The following is a 13,252-nucleotide window of genomic DNA, read 5'->3' on the forward strand; positions in this document are numbered from 1 at the left end:
CTCCATCACTTCGTCTGTGAGACTGAATATGTCTGGCTGGAGGCTGAAGACAATATATACACTGTCTAGACAGAGAGATATCATCACAACAGGGTTAGTATGTGGTCAAATGACATATATCAACATATGTTTATAACTTTATATTATTGTGTGCTGATTGCTGAACACACATGTCGCTTTTCTGGATTTCCTCATAAGCGATCAACTTACCTGTCTGTATATGTCACTGCAGTGTTGCGCAGGTTAAGTAAGATTCAATGTACGGTCCAAAGCAATCCTGAGACAACGAAGACTAGCCAAGGAATGATCGGAGAAGACACGGTCCAAATTAACCGTGTGCATCACGGTCAGGGAAAATGTGTCTTCAAAAGAGAATTACTCTGGTCTATTCTCCGAGACCACTGTCAAAAAATTAAAACCAAAAGGCCAAGCTTCTGTCGTGGCTCTTGACAGAGCCACTTACTGAGAAGAGTTGCCGTGATCTATGGTGATCAAAACGCTCGTCTCACATTCCTCAGTCGATCGGCGATGATGCAGTTAATATTGACGAGACATCAACCGTTGACAGTTACACCATGGCCCATGCTTGATAGATCCAGCGGAAGAAAGAAGACGTTCTTGCGCCAGATTCTCTCAGCTGCGGCAGTGGACACGTCGAGATGCGTCTCCTGTCCGGCTAGCCGTCTCTGTTTCTGAGGGTCTTGCCGTCTTGGAACAGAGGAACTGCTATTTTTACTCGGTCATTAATTCTGGGAGCCAAGTGTTTGATGTTTCAGAGTCATATTGACCTCCTTAATTAGATGCCTTTCCAACCGTGACAATACTCCGAAGAAAAACAATGCTGCATGCTTTCGAATTTATGGTCGGTAAAACGTGCATACAAGTTTATCGCTAGTCGTACTTTGGCCTAACATTTTGGCATATACTTCATCAATTTCTCCATGGCGAGAATGAATTTTAAACTCTCGAGAAAATATCTACTCGAGAAATATCTACTTGTGTATGCATGTTATTCATATAGTTATATTTTTTTCTAAAATAATAGATTAATACATATACATCACTTCATAAACATGCAAAAAAAAACACCTTCTACAAGTTGCAAAAAAAGTTATAGCTAGTTAAATTCACATTTAAATTTGTTTTCCTATTTTAACTGATAGAAGTTAAATTTGAATTTGCATGTTTGTGAAATAATCTATCACATATTAATCTATCTTGTTGTTTTTTATTAAGAAAAATCATAACTCTGTAGAATTGTTTCTCCTCGACGGCTGATAACTCGTGAAAATAATGAAGCAACCGAAAATAATTTATGGATAAAATTTTTATATACGTGTTTCTTAGACATTTTAAAGTCAACTAGAAAAACTAATAATTATTAGAATAATAAAATATATGATATATTTTATATAATTGTTTAAAAATTATACGAGATTTTACTAATTATTAAAGTGCCATGTTGCGGCTTACAAGCATTTGTATGAGTGTTGTGTGGCGGCTTAGGAGCGTTTATAATATGCTTTACGGATTTTTTTTAATATATATAATAGATAGATGCTAAAAAATAAACTACTATAAAAACATCAAAATCAATTTAAAATTAAGTCTTTGATATTTACTTTTGGCTATGAAACTGATAATCAAAAGGCAAATGAGAGGCAGGTGGAAATTGTGTGCTCTACCTGGGGTAGATGTGATAAACACGAGGCAGTTCGGTTGAGATGATATGGCCCGGACGGCCGGTCAAATCCTCTGCTGATCGACAGGGAGGATTACAAGCGTTTCCATCAGCAATGCTCTCGATCGATTCAGCAACTTCGGTCTCTTTCCGGTGAGCTGGTTTAGTACTTATGTGGTTGCTTAGCCAGATCGGTCTACCGTGAATATAATAAGCGCAGCATCTACATGATCAATCCATATATCCATCCCCCATGTCTCGTCTAATCCTTCAACGCGAACATGCACGCATGCCCTGCTCACTTTCTATCAGCGAAAGCTTGGCATGATAAAACCATAAAACTCTCGTTGCGTGCATGCATGGACGATGGCCGGTCCGAATGGGGCTAAGTACACGTGAGCCAAGCGAGCAGGCACAATGGCCTTCCAATCCTGGCATGATTTCCTCTCCTCCACAAGAGTGACGACGGAACCAAGAATGCAGAGGAGGAGAGGGGCAACGATGACGACAAATCGACGATATCTGTCGCGTCAGGTCCAAAAAGATGGCAACCGTCGGCATGCATGCTGGGAAAGTGACGGCACGCCACGAGTTGGAGCGTGACGACGGGCGAATCCTTTGGCTCGTTGTTGCTGCTGCTGCGAGCCCCGATCGATCGATCGAAACGGATGGTAACTTTTGTTATTAGTTTCGGGGCCGGGGTTACTTGACGACCACACGTCGCACATACGTCCGCGAAATGTTTTTGCATGCGAGTAGAAAGGGTCAAGGAAAGGAGAAAGGAGAAAGTAACTAATAACCAAAGTGCCGCTTTCTTTACGCTACTACTACTACTACTACTACTGTGCTAGTACATGCCTGTGCTTTACTACAAGTGTTAGTGCATCAGAAGACTATTAGTAGTAGTATTAGTCAGCTAGCAACGGATCGAAGAACGCTTTAATAAATTCTTTGGTTTATTTTAGCCGGCACGAGGTGTAGTGGAGTGACAAGTCAAGAACGTCATATCGCGAGCGAGATCAGGTTCGTTCAGAAGCATTGCACTATGCAGTGCAGTGTGCACAGCGAGCGATTCTTTCTTAGGACGTCCAAACAATACTCCTTTTAGGAGTATTATTGGAGGAAACGGATCGAGAGGGGCTAAGCTAATTAAGCAAACCTCCTTTTAGCACCCGCACCGCGCGCACGCGTGATAGGGGGGCGCAGGATGAAAGAGATGGTGATCATGATCACTAGCGCTAGCACAATTGCACAAAGCAAAAGAAAAAGCTATAATAGCATCATCGCTCGCTCGTTCACACACAAAACACGAACACGATTCACACCTCCTTCGGCTCAATTCAGCAGCTGCACCACGGACAGGGGGGCAGTGTGCCGCCCGGTCGGCCGGGGGAGCTGAATCCTGTGAAAGCAATATGCGACGTGCGCGTGAGGGCACCCCGCGCGCGCCCGCGGCCACTACCGACCCCGGAAGAGACGAGCGCGCGCGCTGATCGCTACGGCCGCCGAGACGGAACGCGCGCGCGGGGGCCTCGCCGTGGTGGGGAGGCTTGAAAACGCCGAGCGATCAGATCCCGCGGTGGACGCCGCCCCCCCGCGCGCTTGCGCTTGCGTGCGACCGCCGGCCGTGCCGTGCCAATGGGTGGATTCTACCGTTCGTAGGGAACTGGGGCGCAGTAGAAAATTAAACTTTATTATCTTTACTTTTTTGACATGAATTTCCGCCAAAGCGATCGGAAAGCGAAGATTCTAACGAGCAGATCAGGGCACAATTGCACAAAACTACTACGTGCACTAGCAGGGTGCATAATCATTTTCCGGTTACGAGGAGAAAAGCTGACGCTGACAGTCCATTAAACCGCCAACTGATCGCCACCACTGCAGGATTTTGCATATACACGCTTAGCACACTGCCCACCCCCAAGTGCTCGTGGTATTCTAGTGTGGGAGCGTCACGGTGACGCTGCCCTGATGCCATAAACCACACGGGGGAATTTATAATCACATCGCCGATCAGTTTTCAGCATTATTATTCCACGTCTTAATTCTGGCTGTGTGCCTTCGCTGTGGTCCTCTTGTCCACGAGCGATACGGCCATACGGGGGCAAATTGCAGGTACGCGATACAAATCCGATCGAGACATGAGCGTCATGCACGCACGCATATGCACACGATGCAGCCCCCGATCGGAACACTTCTGGATTATATCGGAGCTACGCGCGGCGCCGCGGAGAGCTCGGATCATCTCGCTCTCCTAGTAGCTTGTAGCGTTTTTGCGGCATTGGATATTTGATGATATTTTTGGAATGAAAGGGCGGATGACTGGATGTCGTATTGCGCATCACGCTGATGCAGGCAGTGATGCCATGCTGCTTCGATCGATGCATGTGTGCTTGTTACTTTACATTGTAAAAGTGGCCTTGCTTGCCCTGCTCAGTGGTATACTAACCTAATTAGGCCTTTCGATTCTAGAAAAACGCATTGTCAGGCAACAGTTAATTAAGAAAAGAGCTGGGTATCGTAGGTCTGGTTTGGCCATACCATGAACTTTTCAAATAAAAGAAAAGGTAGGTATTTGCAGTAGTGAAGGGGAGCAAGAGGATATGCATATATATGCGATCAATGATGTGTAGTATGCGATATACGCTTTCTGATGAGATGATGTGATCGAAAGCGAGCGTGAGCCGACCTGAGATTTTTCGGCGGCGCATCCGGTACGGTCGCGCGACGTGTCGGAGACGGTCTCGGAAAGAGCCGGACATGGTCTGATGCGCAGCACATGCACCCCCTGCGTACGTGGTGCGACCGGGGGCTCGATCGGCGGCAGATCACACGTAATTTCCTTTTTCTGCTTTTGCACGCGACAGAGGTAGAGGAGAGGAGTGTGGCCGCTAACTTGTGCTTCGTGCCGGTGAGCGTGAGCTGGCTCGTTGCGCGAATTCGGATTCGGAAATGGAGCGTAGGGCGTGCGGTGCAGTTGCGTCGACACGTCGTTCGGCTGAACATGTTAGCCCGGCCCACTGGAATAGGCCCTGGATTCCTTGCTGCCTTCAACTTTGTTGCATGAGGCTGGCCCAGTATAAATATACAACTTGGGAAGCTTCGTCAGACAGAAGCTGAGGCCCAACTCACGAACACAGCTCAGCCAGGACATGTTGCCTCTTTTCTGAGTTTTGCTGATATCTCTCGAACGAACATTCCCCGGTTGTTTTTATATTATTCAATTAGCTATAAAATTTTTAAAAAATAAATATATATTAACATGTGATATATCATTCATAAACATGTAAATTAAAATTCAATTTGTACAAGTTGAAACAAAAAAATAAATAAACTATAGCTAGCTAACGTATATCTATAGTTAAATTTGTTTTTTTTTTGCAACTTGTCAAAGCTAAATTTCAATATTGCATGTTTGTAGAGTAGTCTATATCACATATTTTATCTATCTTGTTAATTTTTTTCATAATCATTTACGTAACATGCAAACAACGGGAGGATGTTCTCTTGAGAGTTTTGAATAGTTTCTGATAAGCCCGGTAAATAGGCTACAATATTAGTAGTCGAACTTTGCTATACTCCACATATACTTGGACCTGCAGCTTTGAGCTATGGCTGTGTTTACTTCAGCGTAAAGTTTGGATTTTGGTTGAAATTGGAAATGATGTGACTGAAAAGTTGTGTGTGTATGACAGGTTGATATGATGAAAAAGACTTAAGTTTGGATCCAAACTTTAGATTTAAACACAGCCTAGATTCTGATAGGCAGGCAAATGATCTGCAAAGAAAATTTAGTAGCAACAGAGGTACAGATATGGTCACCTACTGCCCAACTCGAACCAATCTCCATTATTAATTTACATCTGCGTATAGCCTTTCTGTACGTCTTTGAGTGTCGGAGGTAGAGATGACATTACTAGCTACAGTAGGCTAGCACATCCACTAAACCTGACACCTACCGCTGCTATTGTGTATTAATGAGAGATCAAATCTTCTATCTATGTATCTATTATATACTAAAAGTCTATTAAACTTCCTACAAACGTTCCTAAGCCGTCATATGGCATCCTATAAACACTCATGTGATGCCACATGACAAACAAAACATCTAACTGTTGATTTTCATTTAATTTGGTGGACCCATCATTATCTTTTATTTTTAGCCATTAGATTAATAATCCTTAAAAGGAAAAACAAATGCCATCTACCTCCACCTCCCTCCCCTACGTCCGTACATACATACTCCAAAGTCATGTACGTACAGTCACTATACGCACATCTTCCCTCTATCTCTCCCCTTCTCACATCTTCCTATTTAAAAAGCTAGATGTAAATATTGCCTAAAAATTAAATGGAAATTATATTATTTAATTTATAATAAACCAAAAATTTAATATCAATATTGCTCACTTAAACATATCAATATTATTTTATTTAAATTTAAATAGGTGGACCCATTATCTAAAATAGAAAGAGCTCCATTAAAAAAATCCCTCCGTCCCACCTCCGTGTGGGATGCGCACGTACATATGACATTGAAAGCACGTATATGCACCTCCGATCCTTTTGTTTTAGGTAAATTTTGCTACAGGACACTGCTATTGCGTGGTTTTAGCCGTGGGACACTACCAAACTCACTTTTGGGGGAAAATACTCCATAAACGTGCTAATTTGCCAATGGACACCGCGCCGATTAAAATAATGATTTCCGGTTGAGGAGGAGAGAGAAATCACGTGAAATGTCAAAAATGCCCTTAGGCCCACTGTCGACGAGTGGTACTCGCGGACCGGAAGAATATGGTATTGGGGTATGTTGGAACAGGGATCTACGTAGTACGACATCAAAACAGACAAAAGACGAGGATTATACTGGTCCAGGCCCCTTATCAGGTAATAGCCCTAGTTACTTCTAGTAATGGTCTACTACTAATAGATATGGACTGTGTTTAGGTGGTGTTTGGGTGGGAGCCCAAACACCACCTTAGTTCACACCAAAATTGAAAGTTTGGTTGGAATTGGAACGACGTGACAGAAAAGTTGTAAGTTGTGTGTGTAGGAAAGTTTTGATATGATGAAAAAGTTGGAAGTTTGAAGAATTATTTTGGAACTAAACACGGCGATGGTGAGATAGATCTGGTGACGAAGTTGCCAGCTAGCTCGATCGAGCACTTGCAGATTATCAGCCCATCTCCTGCCATTTTTCTCGGCCATAAATCTGATTTTTATTTTCAAAATTTAGCCTAAGTCCACGATATAAGGATCTGAACCACTGCATGAAGCCTAAGGGTGCATTCTTTTCAGCCTATAGATTTCGGGTGATTATACACTAAACAAGAAACATGATTAGCATATACTTCCTCTATCTTATAACTATAATATAAGGGATTGTTTCTTTTTTTTTAAGGTTAAACATAGTGGTCAAGTGGGTAGTTAGGGGTTAAAATAGGTAGAAATTTGAATTGGAGTTAACATGTGCGACAAATAGTACACCAAAATTTCTTTTACTGTGAGACAACTAGAAGGGATGAATTCCCTTATATTATAAAATGAAGAAATGAAGAGAGTAATTAATTGGTTAATTATTAAAACCTTTTAAAATAAATTTATTTAATTCTTTAAAAGCATGTTCTATGTAGAAAACTTTAGTACGGAACAAACATTTTAGTGATTTAAAAAGCATGTTTACGAAAGCAAAGAGTAGCTAACTTCAATTAGCTTTTTAGAACATGCCGTAAGACATGTGAATTTTTTTTTTATTCACCGGAGGGGAGAGTTTCCCACCTAAATTTCGTTACCAAACTTAGGGAAGTAATACAAAGTTTTACACTGGGTTTAGGGATTGGAGAGGGGATGAAAATATTTGGTTCCACACTGGGAGTACTATTGTGTCCTTTCTAACAACCTTTTGGCTCAAAGGTTGGCATCCTCGATACATCTTCTAAGGACACTCGGTATCGATGTTGGCGCGTTTCTGAAGACAATATCGTGACAATGGTTTCAAAATTCCCAGAAGCACAACAGAAAAAAGATTTGGTGATGCAGCTTAGGCGGTCTTAGAACTTGCCCTAAGAGTGTAAGACATGAGAAAAAGTTTTTATTCACCGGAGGGGAGAGATCCCCACCTAAATTTTACAGGAATGCTAGGGAACGGTATACCGTCCCTCCAACAAGATGCTCCTCTTTTCCACAACTTGCTCGTTCGATGTAGCAAGATATCGCAACGTGGTGATGGAAGCAGTGCCGACGATGAGCTCCGGCGTGGAGGACGCGGCCGCCGGCGAGCTCTGGCGTGGGACATGGTCGCATGGACGGCGGAGGATCCTGCGTGGTGATAGAGACGGCGCTGACGACGAGCTCCGGCGTGGGGCGTGGATAACGGAGGATCCTGCGTGGTGATGGTGACGGCACTGGTGATGAGCTCCGGCGTGGAGGACGCTGCCACCGGCTGAGGTGTGGACGACGGACGCGGCCGCCGGTGATGAGCTCCTGACGGAGGACGTGGTCGCCGGCGACGAGCTTCGATGTGGACCGTGGACGAGAGAGGACCGTGGACGGGGGAGGATGCGGCTGCCAGCGACGAGGTTCAGGTTCGGTGTGGAGCGTGGACGGGGGAGGACACGGGGCCGCCGCCGCCGACGCCTTGATGCCCAGCTCCTGATATCTAGCAGGTATCATCTGATACCTCGTAAGTATCACCCGATACGTCGTAGAAATCGCGCTATATCTGAGAGGTATCATATGATACCTCGCGAATATCACCTGATACATGATAGGAATCGTCTGCATGATACCTGGTAGGTATCACCCGATATCGGCTATCTATCAGGACCTGATACCTTGCAAAAGTATCACCTGTTACGTGGTAAGAATCGCATGATACCTGATAGATATCATCTGATACCTCGTAAATATCATCTGATACGTGGTAAAAATGCATGATACCGGTTAGGTATCAGGACCTGATACCTAACCGGTATCATCCCGTTTTTGAACGGAATTCCGGTATATAGCAGCCCTCAAATTTTATTACCAAACTTAAGGAAGTAATACAAAGTTTTACACTGGATTTAGTGACTGGAGAGGGGAAGAAAATATTTGGTTCCACACTGAGAGTACTACTGTGTCCTTTCTACACACACAACCTTTCGGCCTAAAGGCTGGCATCCTCGATACATCTTCTAAGGATACTCGGTATCGATGTTGGTGCGTTTCTGAAGACAATATCATGACGATGGTTCCAAAATTCCCAGAAGCACACCAGGAAAAAAGATTTGGTGATGCAGCTTAGGCAGTCCTGACGGAGGCTGTAAGTGTGCAAATGTTGCTCATCTCCTGAATGATTGGTTGGAAGCCGATCGCCTCCTAGAATGGTTTTGCGAATGGGCAGTGTAGGCATAGATGGCTAGCTGTTTCCGTTGTATATATCTTCGCACAGATCACATACCGCAGTGGGGACTATCACTTTTTTTATTCAGGTTTTGTTTCGTTGGTAGCTGTTCCTTGAGATGCGTCCTTTTCTTCCAGACAAACTCCCAGTTGGGGCATTGATCTAGTTGCGGACTTGCGGTGCCCTGGCATTGTAAACTTGCGTGGATGTTAGTTCGTTTGATTGTGACAGCTCTCTGTTTCTTCGGTCATCTACTGATTTGATCGGAACGATCGTATTTGTAGTTGCGCTTGTGCTGTTGAGGACAGCCGCGGGGAGATGATTTTAATCTCGGATGGACGTTCACCCGCTTCTTATATATCATTTAAATAGTTATGAAAAAAAAATTAAAAAATAATAATATAGATTAATGCAAAATATACCACTGCACAAACATATAAGTTTAAATTCGACTTAAAAAATAAAAAATTAAATTGTAACTAGTTTACATATATTTGCAGATAAATTTATTATTTTTGTTACAACTTATAGAAGATGATTTTGAACTTGCATGTTTATAGAATGATATATTTCATATTAATCTATCTTATTATTTTTTAAAGATTTTTCATGACTATTTAGGTTGACATGCAAGAAACGAGTGGATGTCCGTCCGAGTGTTTAAAAAAGTTTTCCCGGCCGCAGAGTTAGTGGCACACCCCCTTGGAACACAGACTTCACTATGACGTCTTGATCCGTTGCATGGGAAAATAGGGCTTCGAACTTTTGGTACAACGTCGGGTTGATGGCCCAGGTGTCATTCCAGAACAGAATAGCAGTTCTATATATGGAACTCAATTGTTCTATCTGTAATGGATTACTAGTTTTTTTCTGTTGACAGAAAATAGGGAGAAAAACTTTAGAATTTTTTACTGTCAGATTTGCCTCAAGATTCGTGCTGTCCTTACAGAACGGAGTAGTAGTTCTATTTGTGGAACTCAGTAGGTCTATCTACATGTAACAGATTTACTAGTTTTCTGTCGACGGAAAATAGGGAGAAAAACTTTCAAATTTTTCACCGTCGGATTTGCCTCAAGATTCATGCTGGCGTGTGTAGGGAAAAAAATCTGCGCACCTGGAAGGGTAACCCAGGACCTCACTTTGTCTCAAGATTCGTGCTGGCGTGTGTAGGGAAAAATCCAGTGTGAGAATAAATCTGTGCACTTGGAGGGGTTCTAACCGAGGACCTCACTCCGGCAGGCTGTGTGTGCTAGTCACTAGGGCCTTGTTTAGAACCCAAAAAATTTGGCCAAAAATATCATATCAAATTTTTAACACATGCATGGGACATTAAATATGAAAAAAAAAACCAGTTGCACAGTTTGCATGTAAATTGCGAGACGAATCTTTTAAGGCTAATTACGCCATGATTTGACAATGTGATGCTAGAGTAAACATTTGCTAATGATGGATTAATTAGGCTTAATAAATTCGTCTCGCGGTTTACAGGCGGAATCTGTAATTTGTTTTGTTATTAGTCTATGTTTAATACTTCAAATATATGTATGTATACTTTAAAAACTTTACACCCAATGAACTAAACACACCCTAGCTAGATCTGTTGCAAGTTTTTGAAAAATAAACAAGTTACATGTTAGTTGTACTCCATTTACACTTCCGTTACAATGCAATTACGCTATAGTTATATTTGAAAGATTTTATAGAATTTTTCTTTCGACAGTTTTATAGGTAGTCCCATGTGTAAACATTGTTAGCTGGATGCGGGCATGCGGCCAAGTCAGCTCACCAAACTGGCAGAATCGCCGGTCGTCACCTGCGCACACAACACAAGCCATGATCATTGATCAGCGATGTGATCAGCTTCGATCGGGGAACGTGACCAAGTTGGTTGGTGCCTTTGGTCAGAGTGCGCCGGCGAAACCGATCCATCGATCCACACACCCCACCCCATCATCATCATCTATCGCCCACGATCCGATGCCCGTTTAATGCAGCAGCATCGAGAGGCGCAAACCGCAAAGGGTGCAAGGGATTGCGTCCCGGTCAAGAGACTATTCCTACTTGAGTCTGCTGCTCACCCTCTGATCGATCATCAGGCGCAGTTCGTTCGCGCGCGCCGTACGTGTTGGTTGGTCGACGACGCTAGCTGTCGTCGCACGCTACAGCAGCGTGGACTCTCTTGTCGCGAGTGAAAGCGTCGACGGCCGGGGTGGCCACCGCCGGTGGACAGGCACGGCGGACCGGCCGGTGAGAGTGAGTTAGTAGTAGCTAGCTGGGCATCTGCGAAGATTGCGATTCTTATACGTACATGTCGGAGATCTATGTGTGCATAATGCCTCTGCCTTACGTTCGTGTGTACGCTCGCCGCCATTGATTGATCACCGCGAGTAGCGGCGCCGTTAACCGTGTAGAAGTTACTGCTCGATCTCCGGATGTCGGATGGCCCCGACACAGGTACAAAACTCTGACCGTGTACAACTATCAGCTGTACATGCATATGGCCTCATAAAGTTGGCACTTGGCAGTAAATTTGGTAGCTAGGCTAGATTACTGATGTCAACGGGTTAGATTTGGTAATTGGTACTGCCAATTTATACTAATTAATTAATAGAAGCGTACGTGAATGCAGCTACACGCCCATGGCAACTTGCTCTGCATATGGAAGCTGTCATTGACCGTACAACGTTATTTTCTGAGTTACTCCATTTCGTTAATTAGCACTTCTGCACGAGAGAAATGGATTGTCTCGTTAACACGGGGGCTTCCATAGCACTTCTGTTTTGTTGGCATGCATATACATGGATGCGAGATAGAACAGATAAAAAAAATGAGTTGTCTCGTTACACGGGGACTTATAGAGACAATTGTTGCCTCAACCTGCACATACGTACCTGAGTTTCATGATCATGATGGTATGTGTTTTGTTGTGGAATATATATGGATGAATATATAAGTTAGTACGGAGTATATTTTAGGACGGATGGAGTAAGCATTATACAAATGATGAGTAAATATGTTAAAATACTATGAAAACGATATGAGAGATCACCGGTGGAGGAGAAACCATCTTAGGTCGGTCGACCAAATTACACAATAATCCGGTTGCAAAAAAAAAGACTAAAGATCATTTTTAGTTCCGGTTAAAAAAATTTTGATCTTTAGTCCCGGTTGGTAACAGATCATTTTTAGTCCCAGTTCAAAGAAGTTGGTGGGTCGAGTCAGGCTCCAATTATCTTTAATCCCGGTTGGTATAAACAACTGGGACTAAAGATCTATTTTTAGTCTCGATTGTTTATACCAACCGGGACCAAAATAAACTGCCAAGCCACGCGCTGAACTTATCTCCTCGGTATCCCCTCCCCTTTTTTCTCTCTTCATTAAGACTCGGTATCCCCTCCCCATTCCTTCTCTCGAAGTCTCGATCAGAGAGAGGCCCTCTCCCCTTCCCCCCCCCCCCCTTCCCCTCTCCTCCGATCCCCCTCCCGGCCTCCTCCTCCTCCTTCCCCTCTCTGTTGCGGCCAGGCGGCGGCGATGGAGCGAGCCGACCGCGCGGCAGGTGGCCGTGCGGCGAACGGGTGGCGGCAGCCGGGTGGTGGCGGAGCGAGGCGGACGCGCGACAGGCGGCCATGCGGTGGACAGGTGGCGGCGGCGGCCGGTGGGGCCGCGCCTGGCGGCTGTCGGGGCCGCAGGCGGTGGCCGTGGCGGGCAGCGGCAGCGGCAGCCCGCATTGTTTTCTTTTTTTTATTAATTTGTGATTATCTGAGATGTACTTTTGTATGCATAATTTTGTGATTCATTGCACATTTGTATGGATCTGTGATGTATTTGATTTGTTTGTAATTTTTATAGGATTTGTGATGTATTTGATTTGTGTGTATAAGTAACTTTAAGATTTGTGATGTTGATTTGGGATGTTACTTTGATTTGGGGATTTGGGGTTTGATTTGGGGATATGTATCCCACTTGATTCGGGAGAAAATAAAAAAGAAAAAAAGAAAAGGAGACCTCTCACTGCCGCTACCCTCTCTTTAGTCCCGGTTGGTAACACCAACCAGGACTAAAGATACCAACCGGAACTAAAGATCGATCTTTAGTCCCGGGTATTTGAACTGGGACTAAAAATAGCGATCTTTAGTCCCGGATTCTTACTCTCGGTTGGAAAACCGAGACTATAGAGGGTTACC

This window comes from Oryza sativa, chromosome 5 (genome assembly GCF_034140825.1).
Source record: "Oryza sativa Japonica Group chromosome 5, ASM3414082v1".
Taxonomy (NCBI): Eukaryota; Viridiplantae; Streptophyta; class Magnoliopsida; order Poales; family Poaceae; genus Oryza; species Oryza sativa.